General features: G+C 36.8%; 1 long non-coding RNA gene across 1 annotated transcript; it reads right to left on the bottom strand.

Moving 5' to 3' along the window:
* Nucleotides 1-10931: 10931 nt before the first annotated feature.
* Nucleotides 10932-11701, bottom strand: LOC116726256 (uncharacterized). Its single transcript, XR_004340572.1, has 3 exons — nt 11406-11701; nt 11280-11339; nt 10932-11193 (listed from the first exon to the last, which is right to left on the bottom strand). It is a non-coding gene; the product is annotated as an uncharacterized LOC116726256 (long non-coding RNA).
* Between the last annotated feature and the right edge of the window lie 4189 nt (nt 11702-15890).

Here is a 15890-nt window from a genome sequence, read left to right as displayed (position 1 = left end):
CAGGGGTGTCAAACTCCAGTCCTCAAGGGCCGCTGTCCTGCAACTTTTAAATGTGCCTCTGCTGCACCACACCTGAATATAATAATTAGGTCATTAGCAAGGCTCTGGAGAACTTATCTACACAAGGAGGGGGCAATTAAGCCATTTCATTCCAGTGTTTTGTACCTGTGGCACATCTAAAAACTGCAGGACACCGGCCCTTTAGGACTGGAGTTTGACACCTGTGTACTAGAGTAACAAAAAGTAAAATAAAAATGCTCTCGCCTGGGAAGACACCTGGAAGAAATTCTTCTTTCCTTTCAGCAGCAACATAAATGTGATGCTAATTCAAGATTATTCTGCAAAGTGATCAGATCCATAATAATTTCATAGAATCAAGGTACAATTATTGAAGTAATTATAAGTTTTTACGTGTTTCCTGGGTTAACAGGAAAATTACAACTTATGTAGGCCAACATGTTGAACTAGTCGTGGTTTGAAATGCAGTTAAAATGTCTGGAAATGTTGAAACTTTGACAATTCAGTCAGTATTTAAACACAAATAATGTACACAATTTATTTTAGAAAAAATGTTAGGCGCTCAGCTTGGCTTGCTAGGTGATGGGCGGAGTTCTGTTGGGGTTGCTAGGTGATGGGCAGAGTTCTGTTGGGGTTGCTAGGTGATGGGCGGAGTTCTGTTGGGGTTGCTAGGTAACGGATAATTCCGGAGGTTTTTGTAGCTGCTCAAAAAGAACAAAACATTTACCTATAAAATAAAACAGCTGGGTGTTTTTGTTTTTCTTAAGCACTTGAACTGTTTGTAGAGGAAAGTGGAAGAACAAATATGTCAAAAATGTAAATTTTGCAAAATCGGTCCCCTTTAAACGACAGGTTTTCTCTGTAAGAATTACTTCACACCCATGAGTCCTGTAAGAAGTTGTGTAAAAATAAATCAGTATGAAATAGGTCATGACATCTGCCAGGAGCTACGCTTCCTCTTCCTGCCGTCTAAACTCGTGGGTTCATGTTGGACTCTAAGGGCTCCTGAAAGATCGTCCTGTTGAAACGTGGCTCAGATTTAACGCCCTCTCTTCCTGCATGTTCTCTCTCCCGTTGTTTATTGTGTCTCTTGTCATTAGCATGCAGCAGCTCTCCCTGCAGACCTGTTTAGATGCAGCAGAAAGCTGTGAACAGAGGGTCTCCAGGTATTTTCTGTTCTCAGAGGGAGTAATTCAGCTCCTCATGGTCGGCTCTGTGGGGGAAAAACAGAACAGTAAAATAACCTGAGGGGAATTTTTACAGGAACAAGAATAATGATTTTTTTAAAACAATTTGTTGTTCTAGCTATAATTATCTCCAAATTTATTTGGAAATGTTTCTTTAAGTTTACACTGTATTCTATTAATCGTTTATTGTTATATTTCTAAAATGTTTGTCACCTTTGTTGAATATAAAGCTGCAACCTTCACACACTTGACCAAAATTTGTTGTTTCTAACTTCATTTTCAAAAAGGTAAAATGTCTGAAAAGCTAGTTATTATTGAAATATTTGTCTTTTTTTATCAGTTTCTAACCCTGAGCTTGACTTGTTTTTTGAAAGAAATGAATAATTTTGTAGGAAATTCTGACAAACTTGCTCAGCTACAATTTTCATGTCTCATTAAAAGTGTTTTTGTTTTCACATGCAGAATAAATGAAATAATTCAATTATACTCATCTGAGGTGAAATTTTGAGATAAACAGATGGTTACATGGAGTCCATCACTTTGCTTTCGGTTGAAAATATTGAAAATCTGTTTTTCCAATTTATTTTGTTCTGTTTTGTTTTAATTAAATTTCACTCAAAACCTTCCAATCATATTTCCTGATCACTCAGAGTTTAACCAGCCATCCTGCTTTAACTATTCCACATCAATACTACAGCATGCTGATGTGATTTACATCATATCTCAGCATCAGTTGTCCACTTCCTGCATAATGTAATATATGAGCAAATCCAGCTCGCTGGAATGATAATTAAATTAATGCCTACTTAAGGTTGGTGTCAAGTGTGCTGAATAAATGTGCTAAATGTTCTCCATCATGTGTGAATGGAGCTGATTAATGCCTATTCATTGCAAATGAAAAAGCAGCCATAAGTGGTAAAAGAAGAGGCGTTGCTGCTGCACGGTGAAGGTGGGTAGGATAATTATGAGGAACCGAATCCTGATTAGTGATCTGATGAGACTGCAGCAGTGCGGGCAGCAGTGCTGCCGCTGCCTGATTACAAACGACATCGCAGACCTCTGTTGTCAGATTCTATCCGTCATAATTGTTATGGAAAATTAGTCTGGAAGAGAACTTTGGCTCTTTCTGCTGTGTCTTCACAAAACAGTCGGTTTGTTTACAACCCAGCCGAACTGGAAAAGCAGAAGCTTTTTCTTGTTTTTGTTGTTTTTGTTCTACAAGGTTTTTTGTTTTTATTAAAACCAATTATTATTTTCCATCCTTCATATTTCTGCATTAATTTGTATTGGTTTATCACACAGAATTCATATATATTGCAACACGGAAGAATGTGGAGAAGTTTAAGTTGTATTAGTTTACAATCTATAATCTGTCTCAGGCTTTTACCGAGCAATTTTTTTGTGTAGTTAATGGGAGCCTATTATGAAAAATTCACATTTTGAATATTTTTATACTTCAGTTTTGTTTATAATGTTTTAAAAACACCCAGCTGTGTTTTGGCTATAAGTTAATGTTTTTCTGGTGTCTGGAAAATGAGCCGTTTCAATATTTTCTGGAGTGTAACGCTGCAAATCAGCCATTACCTAGCAACCGCAGTGAAGCCCAACTTGTTACCTAGCAACCGCAGTGAAACCCAGCCCGTTGCCAAGCAACCGAAGCCGAGTTCCTGCATATTCGGTCATCTGGTTTATCGCTGTATGTAACAAGTTTTTTGCTGTTGACTTTCCATCCAGAAACCACTTGCTGCGTTCTTGTTGGTTGTGCAGGAGGCTCTACTTCTGCTTTGCAAAGATGTACGGTTGTATAATTGCGCATCGGTTTGTAGCCATTTTCACGTACAAGAGTAAACGTTGAGTTTGGGTTTGTGGCCAGAAGCACCTTATTCAGATTTAAGGGGACGAGACGCCCTGAAACAGTCTAAAATCTAACTGTCCAAGAATGATTTTGTGCAAAAAAATGTAACAAACATGTTTTGTTTAGCTCAGAGATTTATCCTAACCTGTTCAAGGAAGTATAATAGGTGAATAAAACTTAATTTTAAATCCATTCTAATAACTCAAAACCACTGTGTTTATATTAACATCTCTAAAACTGTTCTTATCTAAAAGATGCCTTTGGCTGTCATTTCATTACTGACTGATCTAAAAGGTTGTAGCTTTGCCTCAAACCTGCTAAGATTGATTGTCTTCCAATAATTATCATGCGAAACTCCTTCTGCCTTGCAGCTTACATACTCCCCTAACCGATTTATTCAGGGCATGTGAAATTTCATCATTTTCTTGTTAACAGAAAAGTTAATCAGTTTTCTGATTACATCTTCAGCTGCATTTTGCATACTAAGCTGCATATCAGTGATCTGGTGCATGCATAGCTTCAAAACAGCTTGTGTTTTATTAACATCCTGCATGAAAACAGAAAGAAATCATTTTTCACCTCCAGTTTCAAGAGTTTCGATGGAAACTTGATGCAGCTTACAGAGAAACTGCATAAAACCAATAAAAGAAATGGTTTAATAAGTGTACTTTACATTGTATTTAGTATCAGAGTTAATCACTTCTGCACAGCAAACTATCAAATTGTACCAATAATAAATAATAACCAATAAGATGCTGCTTATTATTTGCCAGTTCTACAACTAATTAAAACATCATGTAGTTCCTCCTGTCTTTAAAAAACATGTCAATGTGTACAAAAACACAGAAAATATTCCACACTGTCTTCATTCCTCATAAAAAATAAAACTAAAGAGAACAAAATGTTTAAGAACTAAATGCAACCTTGCTGACTCCATTAGCTTTCTGAGGCCTTGAAAGCCGAGGCGGCTCATCAAGGAAAGCAAACAGTCACGCTGCTCAGAATGCAGGAAATTTAAAATTAATCTCAAGTTTTCTATTTTTTTAACAGCTATTTAAGTAAAATGAATCAAATTCATAAATAATCTCATAATTGTTGCTAAATCTAAAATGTTTTGTACTCAGTTGATGCAGAAAAAATGGAAAAAGTGATAAACATTGTACAAGTCTTAATCACTAAACTGTTAACAGTTTTAATGCTGTTACTATTCTAAACTAGAAGGTAAGTAAATGTAATTCTTAACCAAACTAAATGACATCTATAAAAACATATTGTAAAAGAATAAACAAAGTTATACATATAAAAAATACATTTAAAACAAGACGAACAGTAGTAAAGTTTTGTTAAACTGAAATAAGACTAAATTAACTTACAAGTAACTTTTCATCGAGATGTAGGAGTTTGTTTTAAATCAATAATTCCTTAATATTGATTTTAAAAAGTACAAGTTCCACTAACAGATTAGTTCACAATTGACAGGCACTTTGCACCGTTACCTAGCAACCCCAGCCAAGCTCAGCCCGACACCTAGCAACCCTGTTTTCTATCCACTAGTAGATTATTTCACTTATAACACAGGAAAAAGCTAAATAATCTGCCAATTAAACAATATTTTCATCATGGAATTATTTACTTAAAACAAACTTTTCAGTAAATTTTGTTTTATTTCAATTGTACTGAAATATTTGGACTAGAAACTAGACCAAAAAAGAGTTTGTGTTTTTGCAGTGAGATTATTTTACTGTTTTTCCTCTGTCTCTTTGTGAGAATTTCATATTTGTTGTCAGTTTTCTGAGTTTAAGTGTAGATTTTCACTCCAACATTTTCATTATGAACTCTGCCTCTTTAGCGTCACAGATAAATGGCAACATCAACACACCGTCCACAAAAAAATGATCTATTTGGTCTGTTCTGCCAAGTCCCTCATCCAGACATTGATCACAGCTCCACTGATTATATCTTCAGATGCATTATGCAGAAGAAGCTCCATAAATAAAAGCGAATTGGCCGACACAAATCTGCACAGCGCTCATGTTTTATTGATATTTTGCATGCAGATGGCGTTCAGCCCTCGGACCGCTCACCACCTCAGCTCATCTCTCAGGGTGTCACCAGGACCTCAGACTCACCTCTTCAATCTCAACTTGTTTTGACAAATAATAGACGCTGGATTGGCTGTAGCAACATGCACTGCATGTGTGAGAGCGCCAAGCTGCTGTTCTGTGATAAAACAAAAAGTTCAAACAGAAACAGAAGGAAATTTAAATCTGTTTGTCGCTTACATAATGTAAAAGTAGCATCTAATCCGTTGCAATAAACAATAAACCAATTAATCGTATGATAAATTAAAACTGACTCATTAAATTCCACTTGCATAAGTTATTGTTTTTCTTTGTTTCTACCAAAAACTGGATGATAAAAGTCTTCAGTCTGGTCCTTTAGTTTCAACTAAACCTTGTTTTGAAGGACAATTTTTTTATAGTGACTTCATAATTTATTTGTTGTTTTGTTTATTTATTTTGTGTATTTAAAATGTCTTCCAGTTCCAGTGTGAAATGTTCTTTTGAATTTAAAGTTAATTGATATTCTAGAAGGTTTTTGAAACGGCTCTTTTTCCAAACACCAAAAAACATTAATTTATTAATGAAAGAGCGTTTGGGCTTTTTGTAGAAGCAGTGGAAACCAAAATGGAAGTGTAAAAATGTACAAAAGTGAATTTTGCATAATGTCCCCTTTCAACAAATAGATGGAACTGTTTTGTTGATTCGATTCGGCTTCTGGGTTCAACAACTTGAGTCAATCGTTGTCCGTCTGTCTGGCCTTCTCTGCTACCTCATTCTGACAAACACACAAGTCAGGATTGTTTTGTATTATTTTGTTTTGGTCTGCATCCTTGAGGCAGCATTATGAAAAGTAGATTCTGTTATTTTTACAAAAACATGTTTGTTTACATTTTTCAGTGAGGGAGTTTTCCAGGGCGAAATGATGAGAACCAGCTGGAAACAAACACCAAGAACTCAGAGAGCATTAAAATATTCTGACAACAAACAAACAGTACAAGGTTATATTCAGTGTTTTAACTGTACCAAAATATTCATATTTTGAATATGAATCCATATGTTAGAGGTGAGATTTTGTGCATTTCTGAACGGTACAAAGTTAAAAAACAAACACTTAGCCAAAGTAGAGCATTGAGGAGAAGTCACATACTCATATTTTCATGACATTATATTAAAAGTCAACAGTAAAAATTATTATCTGAGAATATTTCCCAAAGCTATTGGCAATAACAGCGATGCAACGTAATTACAGAGAGCCTTAACATCTTTTCTGACATTCAGGTCGCAAGAAGAAAAAAACTACTTACAATCAAAACGTCATTTAAAACCAGCTGATGGCAAAGTTTATATCAAAAAAAGCAGAAAGTCTGGAGTGGAATAATTTGAATCACCAGTGACTTAAAAGTAATCAGCATATCAATGCATCGGCTGAGGTTAGTCACATACAGTGGCAGCGTTTCCATTACAAATGTCTGCAAAACTTTGCCGATATTCAGCTGATGCCAAAAAAACACAATTTAGTAATTGTGGTGTTTCTATTAAATACGAAACGTAATTAAAATCACACATGAATAAAATCGTTATCAGATCCTCCGACCACTTCCTGTCATCGTCTTCTTTGTCGTTTCCGCCAGTAGCAACATCCGGCTGTTGATCATGCTATGCGAAAAATTGTTTCAGTGAAATGAAAACTACCTTATCCTAACACCAAAACTATTTATTGGAAATCGAGAGTTGTTTTTTTTATTTGCCGTGCTTCCATTAAGTGAATTTATTTTCTAAATGTTAGATGCTTTTTAAAAAAAAATACTTTTTAATATTTATTACCTTTTGTCATATTACAACCACTAAGTAAAATCTATTTATAAAAAAATTCTAACTTTTTGATTCGAGCAGATTTATTAAATAACAAAATAACCTGTTTTATTTATATACTGACATAAAACTCTGCCGTTAGTTTACACATAATTCTCTTTTAGTTTACTATAAAGTAAACTAACAGAGTTTAGCTGAATAATAAATGACAGCATTTATCATTTTGTTGATAAATACTTTCTGCTTATTATACACTTTAATAAATTAGAACTCTTAGGCATTCGATTTTGGTTACATCTGTTATTTTTGTTAATTTTTTGACTTCTCTCAGATTTACAACCAAAATAAATGTGCTAAGCTAGCGCTAGCGGGAGAAATGGCTCATAGTCTATTACCAATGACAAACAAATCCTGCAACCCTAAAATCAGATGTTTTGTGAAGAAGGAAGTTGCGCTCAGTCTTCTTCAAAGGGTTTTGTGTTGTTTCCTTTATTAGTTCTTGGTGCAGCGCCCCCACAGGCCAGGAGGGGAACAAGTTTTTCAAAGGGTTTGCTTTGTTTGACACAGTGCAGCTGAAAATGTAACAAATGTTGCAATTTTGGTCCCCAATGGAACCGAGTCTACCAGACTATCAGGTATGAAAACATAATAACTGAAACCTCTTTGCTCTCAGTTGAAAATAAGGGTTGTTTGTTTTTTACAGTGTGTTTTGTTCCCTTCAGGGTTACATCAACTCTTAGTTTAAATTCTAGACAGGTGGACTCTGCTTGCTAAAAACTCAACCTCTAACTGCATTTGGTTGCTCTGACTTTTACGCAAATCTGAAACTTCGGTTTTACTTTATAAATTGGGACAATGTGATGATTTTGTGGGAAGTTTTAGGTTGGATGTGAGGCAGTGGAAAACAATTCATTCTGAAAAATAAGAAATGCAAATTCACCCAAAATCAGAGCGGTATTTAAACCAGGACAACCTGACAGAAAAGGAATAGTAAGCACAATTTTGTAAAAAAAAAAATTCTTAGTTCAGCATCAGTAAAAAAGAAAAAGCTTTTCTTGTCTCTTTTCTTTTGTGTTTGACTTGAGATGACAGCATGTTTTCTATGGAAAAATGTGAAGTGAGCACTGAAAATAAAAGAGAAATTCTGCTGTTTATTTTAGTGTGGCTAGAGGTGAGTGCTTAGGCTCAAGATGAAACTGGGGCTTGGGGAGAAAAACAATACACCTGTGGAAGTGTTGTGAGTAAAAGAAAGGAGTGATTGGGAGCCTGAGGCTGAGGAGCGAAGGGCAAAAGTTCAGAGTGAAAACTTGTTGGAGAGGAGAACTGATGCTGTAGATGGGATCTGTGTGCTGTCAGCTCTGTTACGTCCTCCACATGTCAAGTCCTTCACATGAAACAGTAAAAATGGAGAGAAATATTTACCTTAACACACCTTTTCGTATGCACAGAATTAATATTGTTGACATACAAACCATGATCACTTCAAATATTTGTAATAAATCAGAAATATGTCTAGATGCTAAAATATGAGTGAATATTCTGAGTTTTATTTTTCAGTTGATGTTTTTGTTGGTGTAAATAACAGTAAACCCTATAGACATGTTGCACTTTATTATTTACATGCAGAAATAATGCGCATGCAAACAACACTGGAGGGCAAAAAGACGATTCTTTTACTTCCTGTCGTCTTTTCCTCCAGAATCTGTTTTTAAAACTTTGGTCAAAAAATGCCCGCTTCACTGTCCTGGTCCGTGTTACATAAATTATCCCATTATTATTTGTAATAACCTGTCCAAAATGTAATATACTAACATTAATATTCTCCAGAACTAGAAACCTGAACATTTAGAAAAACCAACATCTATTTCACACAAACTTGTTGCACATGTGAAGGCACTGTGAATGTCGGTCGGATCGTCTTCTTTGAGTAGCAGCAGAAACGCTCCCAGTGGTGATTATCCCGAATTAGTTCATTTAGGCAAAGCATTGGAAATCTATGAGAGCAGTACACAACGTCGCTAACGGTGAATGGTTTGTCAGCAGAAAGGAGAATCTGAACAGAGGAGACTGTTGTCTTAGACAAATGAAAACACAAAACCCAGCTTGACCAGATTTATTAAACATTTCTCTGTCAAACTGAGCCTGACGTAAAAAATCCTCTTCCTGGACAGTGACCTTTCCAGGTGATTGATTGCAAACAGAGGATTCTAAAGCAGGTCTGTGGACGGGTTAAAATTGCACAGGGAAAAGTTATAGATGTGTATATATTACATATATAGGGAAAGGCGGTTACATTTAAAAGATGTTTGCTGCTGTCGCTGCTGCTGATACGGCTGTTAAACCAGCTGCCTTTAAGAGTAATGGCTGCTCACTGTCACATGCTGCTCATCCGTCTTCTTCCAGAAGATTTCCACATTATTTACAGCTTAAATTTTAATAAAAAAATCATCTTGGGGAAGTGACAACATGGCCGTTCTGTTTGTGTGGAATTCATTATTTATATTTGATTTTTTTCTGAGTAATTTCTCTGTTCATTCCAAAATTTGACTGTTACGACAATGTATTAGTGCCGTTGTAGATTAAAAGAAATTGTCTTGAAAAAACAAGGAAATGGGCGTGCCGTGGTGGCGTAGTGGTTAGCGCGACCCATATTTGGAGGCCTTCAGTCCTCAACGCGGCCGTCGCGGGTTCAACTCCCGGACCCGACGACATTTGCCGCATGTCTTCCCCCCTCTCCTTCCCCGTTTCCTGTCAGCCTTCTGTCATATAGAGCCCACAAAAGACCCATGGAGGGGTAAAAAAAAAAAACAAGGAAATTTCAGAGTATGAAAAGTCAAAAATTTGCTAAAATTTTGAGATACATTTCAATTTTCTAGAAAAAGACTTCCAAAAGTTGGACATTTTTCATCTTCTGAAAGTTTTTACTGGCAACTTTCTGAGATTAATTTATACCTTTATTATTATTTTTCTACCAAACTTTTCAAAATCAGAAATTCCCCTGTTTGTTTGTTTTTTTGTTTGTTTTCTGAGATTAATATGAAAATTAAAGTTTTTTTCTTGCACATTTTCAACATTTGAAGTTTAGAATTTTCTTTATTTTTTTTATCTAAAATTTCTGAGCTTAATCTCAAAATATCTGGGCTTTTTGTGGCAAATTTCTGACTTTTCAAACTCAGATTTCTTTGTTTTTTCTTGACAGTTTTGGAAGAAATTTGCTTCCTTTGTCCATCTCCAATGACACTAATACATTGCTGCAAATTTTCAATTTGTGGACCTCAGAAATGTCGATGTCAACGATCTTAAACTCAAAATTTATCCTTTTTTTTATTTATAATGGCCACTGAATCAACATACAGTGGACCTCTGCCTATTTGTCGCTCATGGTTTGTGAATACGTTTATTCAGATTTTTCTTTTTAAAGTAAATTATCCACAGAAAAATGTATTACCAATGCATATTTTGCTAAGTTGCATTTCAAACAATGGCTTGTCATCTAAAAACATTTTAAAAAATTAATTTGAAGGAATTCACATTCAGTTTTTGCTTTTAAGAGTCTTTCTGTAACTACTGAAAATAATAGTTTAACTATTTTTTTCCTCACAGCTCCTCACAGGCTGCAAAAAGGATAAAACCGTTAAGGAGGACAAATAATAGCTTAATAAGCTTTTAGAATATGTTGTGAAAACATGCAGACACTCAACAAATGGTCAGTTATAAATATGCAAAGTTGTGGTGTCTGCAAAAAGCTCAGTGTGTTTTTGTGTTCAACCTTTTTACGGCACATAAAACATTTGTTTCCATAATCACTGCTACAAAGCTAAAGGTTAATCTTTGCTTGTGTTTTCAACCATTTATATATAGACAGTTTTTTGTTTATTTGGTATTTTTAATCTATTCTCTGTTAATACATGAATCGAGTGCTATAAAGCAAAGCACATGAAGAAAAGGAAGTGTTATAGCTTGGACCAGCCAAGGCGTAATAATCAACAACAGGAATTAAGTTAATTATTGATATTTATTATTAAGTACATGAAGGATTCCCGCTAGCTTTATCCGTTCGTTGTCAACCCAACATGGGGATCACACCAAACAGGATATAAGTATTTAGGGAAGTGCCACAAAATAAACAACAAACAAAATGAATGGAAAAGTTGTCAGCCAGCCCTCACAAGTACTACAAGCAAAACGATCTTAACTGGGCGGACTAACAAAAAGAAAAAACAAACGCTAAAAAGGACAGCAGGAGGCAGTGCAAAAACTGTGAAACAAAAACACAAAAATTACTAAATGCATATTAAATCATTTTAATCAAATCAACCTAAAACACATTAAAACACTGCCTACCTGCATTGCATAAATCAACACTTCCAAATCAAATCTTGGTATATCCAATCTGGTGCAACCCTAGCAAATAAAACAATATATAAACACACAATTCATTCAGCTTAAAAAGACCAATGTAAAACCTACCTGCGGCGTCGAACACCCACGCCCAGGTAACGCTACCAGCCGAACACCATCAATAATGCAGTCCTGTATAAAAACACCACATCAGCACAACTTACTTAAAAGAATCACTTTAAAACAATTTCCCCCAACCTACCACAGCCAGCAAACAGCGTGGGCCCAACACACAGCTGGTCTAACACACGGGAAATTGACACCTGGCCACCACCCTTCCAGCTTCCCTTTTATGGAGGCACAGGCTGTGGAGAGAGTGCGACACCTAATGGTGCCACCTGTTACATTCCTCCCCACCATTATGCATCGGCGACCCGACGATGTACCTAAAAAACTGTTACCCAAAACCAGAATCATTTCTTCTGCACAGAGCAGGGCAGCCTATAAGGGTTGGAATGCTGCCCTGCAGTTTTCCGTGCTGACCTCCTAAGCTCCGGAGTGGTGGCTGTGTCAATCTCCTGTGCAGATTCCTGGTCAGAAAGAGGCTGAACATCAAAAGTTGGATTTTCAGAACTACCAACCTCATCATTCTCAACATCTGACTGAAGCTCAGATTCCAGCAAATCCACCATGTCATCTCCCACCCTAACTTTTATCTGCACATTCTCCAAACCATGTTCTTGACAACGGTCTATGCCACTATTTTCAGGGACACTTCTAAGCTCAGCCCTGTGGACCTGACGAAGGGGTCCTTCCTGACCCACAGGCACTATGGAGTAGACTACCCCTCGATCAGGAGGTGGGTGAACTACTCTATATGGAATTGGGTCATAAAAATTCTGGATTTTACTACGACCCCTCACTGAATGATTTCGTGTGTATACCAAGTCTCCATCCTGAAAACCTGCAGCAACATCCACATCCTGATTTCTCTGAGCTATTCTATTCTCTACTTTTTGGTTTACCATTTCATAAGCCGAATTTAGTGATTTTTGGTGTTCTTCAACCCACTCTTCCAAGGGCAGGTCAAGACCACCCTCATCTTCACTCAATCCCACAAAAAAATCCACAGGCAACTGTGGTTTCCTACCAAACATCAAAAAGTAGGGAGTCATGCCAGTAGTTTGATGGACAGTTGTGTTATATGCAAAGGTGACTTGGGAAATATGGCGGGGCCACTTGCGTTTCTGTTCAGGTGGGAGAGTTCGAAGCAAATTATGTAAGGTGCGATTAAAACGCTCACATTGCCCATTCCCCTCAGGATGATAAGGGGTAGTGCGACTTTTCTCAATTTTGTAGCGTTTACAAAGCTGTTGAACCAAATTACTTTCAAAATTTCGTCCTTGGTCGGAGTGAATCCGGCTTGGGGGCCCAAAAAGTTGAAACCAGTGCTTCACCAGCGCCTCTGCAACCGTGCTAGCACGCTGATCTTTCGTAGGAACAGTCTGTGTAAACTTTGAGAAAACATCAGTCATTACCAGGACATTTTCTCTCCCATCTGTAGCAGGTTCTAAAACTGTAAAGTCTATTGCCAGAATCTCATTAGGCCTAGATGCTTTAATTGTGCCCATATAGATTTTAACTTTTGGCAACAGAGCTTATGACACCACACATCTTTCACAGTTTTTACACCATTTTTCTACATCCGAATACATGTTGGGCCAATAATACCGTGAGCGAACCAGCTGCAAAGTCCGCTCCACCCCCTGATGGCCGTGATCATCATGAAGTGATCGGATGACACCTTCCTGCAAACACTGAGGTAACACCAACTGTTCGACCTCAGTCTGCCCATCAGAAGCGTGGACGCAGCGATACAGGATTGATTCTCGCTCCCTAAGCCGATTCCACTGTCGAACCAATTCCCGGGTGACCTTATCAAGTTCGTTTCTCTCTTTTGCGTCAGGCATCCTACCCCTGGTCCAAAATTGCATAAAAGAACCAATGGTAGGATCCCTATGCTGTAATATACAGAGATCAGTTCTTGAGAGGCCAGGCAACACACTAATCTCTTCCTGCAGTCCAACAACCCCTCCATCCACACCAGAGCCAGCAAACAGCGTGGGCCCAACACACAGCTGGTCTAACACACGGGAAATTGACACCTGGCCACCACCCTTCCAGCTTCCCTTTTATGGAGGCACAGGCTGTGGAGAGAGTGCGACACCTAATGGTGCCACCTGTTACAGAAGTGAGAGAAAAGCACAGAAAGCCAAGAAAATACTGAAAATTTGTTTAAGAAAGAGAAAGTAAAATCTTTCATCTGCTGAGGAAAATATAAACTTTGATTCTTGACACCTTCATGTTTGTGTTAGCACATTCCTTAATTATTGAAATATATAAGTATAACTTTTAGCCGTATAAGTGAGATAATCTGCCAGTGGAACTAGAACTGGGTTGCTAGGTAACGGGCCTGGCTTGGCTGGGGTTGCTAGGTAACGGGTGCAGTGATATAATCTGATAGTGGAAATAGTACTTTCTTCATCTATATTAAGGGAGTATTTACTGAAAACAAGCTCATGCATATTACTGAAAAGTTACTTGTATATTAATTTTGTCTTATTTCAAGTGAACTAAGATATTTACAGTAGTAAGATTTACTTATCTTACTGCTGTCTAAAATAAATCTTACTAATTTTTTTAGACAAAAATAAATTGATAAGATTTTATGTTTTTGCACTTTAAAAAAGTATATTTTTAAAGAAGTTACATCACAGTTTCCTCAAACATTTAAACTCTCAATGTGTATAAAGCAGTTTGCACCAGTCTGATGGTTGAATAACCTAAATAACAAATTACAATATACTCTTTGTTGTAGAGCTCAGTAAAAAGAAGTTTTGAATTGAAAAAATTGTTTAACTTAAATTAACTTCCACCACTACTTTTTAAAAATTTAAATAAAAATAAGTATGATGGGTAGTATGCGCTTTGGTGATGCAGTGTTTCCGGCTGAATATTTGACTGTAATAAAAAATCTCGCCTGTTTTTGGAAACTTTGAGAGCTTGGTGTCATTTGTGTGGCAGCGTTTGGCAAACAGCTTCTGAGCGGCAGGTGGTTGTAGTTTATTGGGATGGTTATTAAAGCAGGGGTCTCAAACTCCAGTCCTCGAGGGCCGCTGTCTGCAACTTTTAGTTGTGCCTCTGCTGCACCACCTGACTAGAATAATTAGGTCATTAGCAAGACGCTGGAGAACTGATCTACACATTACCGTTTTCAACGGTAATGAAAACTGTGCCATTTCATTACCGTTAAATGAAATGGTAATTAAACCATCTGATTCCAGAGTTTTGTACCTGTGGCACATTTAAAAACTGCAGGACAGCGACTGGAGGACTGGAGTTTGAGACCCCTGATTTAAAGCACTTCATAGAAAGAAATGATGATTATCTTTTTATGGATGGTTCTCCCCCCTTTATTGCTACATTCCTAACTTTACCTAAATTTAATAAAGTCAGGAAACATTTGTATCAGCTGACATGAACTTTGCATGTTCTCCACTTGATCACAATAACTAGTAAAACTACAGGAACTAGTGAATTCTCCACTTTAAATGGCCTCTAGATGTTTTTCACCCTGTAGTGAAAGCTTATACAGAAGATGAATCATTCTTTATAACCCATACATGACTTATTTAGAAATGCTTGTTGGATCTGTTGGATTTCTGTTGAATTCAACCCTAGCTTGCGTTAAAATGACATGTTAGCTCAAAACCTAACACAGCATGCGGTGTCAAACGTGTAACTAAACCCTGTTGTGTTAAATGACCCTGAGCTACTCTGGTTGATATAATATCCAGCAGTGGGTGGAACAACAACCTGAAGGGGTTTACTTTAACCCAGCTGTTTTATGGGATGTTATCTCCTCGAGTTTATTTTATCACTGTTGATTTCTCCTATGTTAAAACATTAAGAACTCATTTTGGAAAGCATAGTTAGCTTGTTGCACATACTTGAAGTTTGATTTCCAAAGTTAAAACATACTCAGATGGAGGGATTACTGTAATGAAGAGATGTCATTGGCTTAGCTTCCTTATACTGACAACGTTTTAATATTAAAATGATCAACTGAACTCTATATTACTACAAATGAACTGAATTGAATTGTATGTAATTGGATTTGAAGCTGACCATCGCTAAGCCAAAAAATATTAATACTCCAGGCGGATTTATGAGTTTAAAGCAATTTTAAAATTTTACAAATAGGTTTCTTTTTTCTGGAAGTAATTTTAATATTTTGCAGTGTATTTTGGTCAGGGGGAATTTTTTTATTGACTTTTCAAGTGAGATAGACCCTCATTGTTTAGTGTACTGCTGCAGGAGCAGTGATGTCATGGGAACAAAGATCATGACATCACTCATGACATAGTGATGACATAGACAATGACTTTGACATAGTCAATGACCCCGACTATGTCAAAGTCATTGAGTTCCAAGAGTTCCAAGGTAAGATTACTTTCTGTGATTTAGAGAAGCAAAACGATTGCTATCCAAAAACAAGAAGAAAATGAAGCGTTCAACACAAGATTCGCAGACCAAGGCCAGCTCGGATCAATT

Source organism: Xiphophorus hellerii, chromosome 9, assembly GCF_003331165.1.
Source record: "Xiphophorus hellerii strain 12219 chromosome 9, Xiphophorus_hellerii-4.1, whole genome shotgun sequence".
Taxonomy (NCBI): Eukaryota; Metazoa; Chordata; class Actinopteri; order Cyprinodontiformes; family Poeciliidae; genus Xiphophorus; species Xiphophorus hellerii.
The sequence above is the reverse complement of the archived record's forward strand: the minus strand, read 5'-3'. Positions and strand labels throughout refer to the sequence as shown.